Source organism: Oryzias melastigma, linkage group LG22 (genome assembly GCF_002922805.2).
Source record: "Oryzias melastigma strain HK-1 linkage group LG22, ASM292280v2, whole genome shotgun sequence".
Classification (NCBI taxonomy): Eukaryota; Metazoa; Chordata; class Actinopteri; order Beloniformes; family Adrianichthyidae; genus Oryzias; species Oryzias melastigma.
Window position 1 is genome coordinate 5,199,078 of NC_050533.1, and position 226 is coordinate 5,199,303.

Here is a 226-nt window from a genome sequence, read left to right on the forward strand (position 1 = left end):
AGCTAGACTGTTTTAGAGATTGAAATAGCACATTTTTGGAAGAAAAGTATAAGAATGTATGATATACATTAAATATATACAATTTTGCTTAATTTAAGACAATTAGTAAATTAGTAAATTTGTAAAGCAATATAGTTAAAATTTTGATGTTATTTTGACATAAAAGATCAGGCCAAGATAACCTATTTTTACTAATCTTACTAAAACAAGTTATTTTAGTTCCATT

General features: G+C 22.6%; 1 protein-coding gene across 3 annotated transcripts in view; it reads right to left on the reverse strand.

Moving 5' to 3' along the window:
* LOC112147696 (synaptosomal-associated protein 23) overlaps positions 1-226 on the reverse strand; it is an 11,313-nt gene that overhangs the window by 2,010 nt on the left and 9,077 nt on the right. The window lies entirely within an intron of this gene.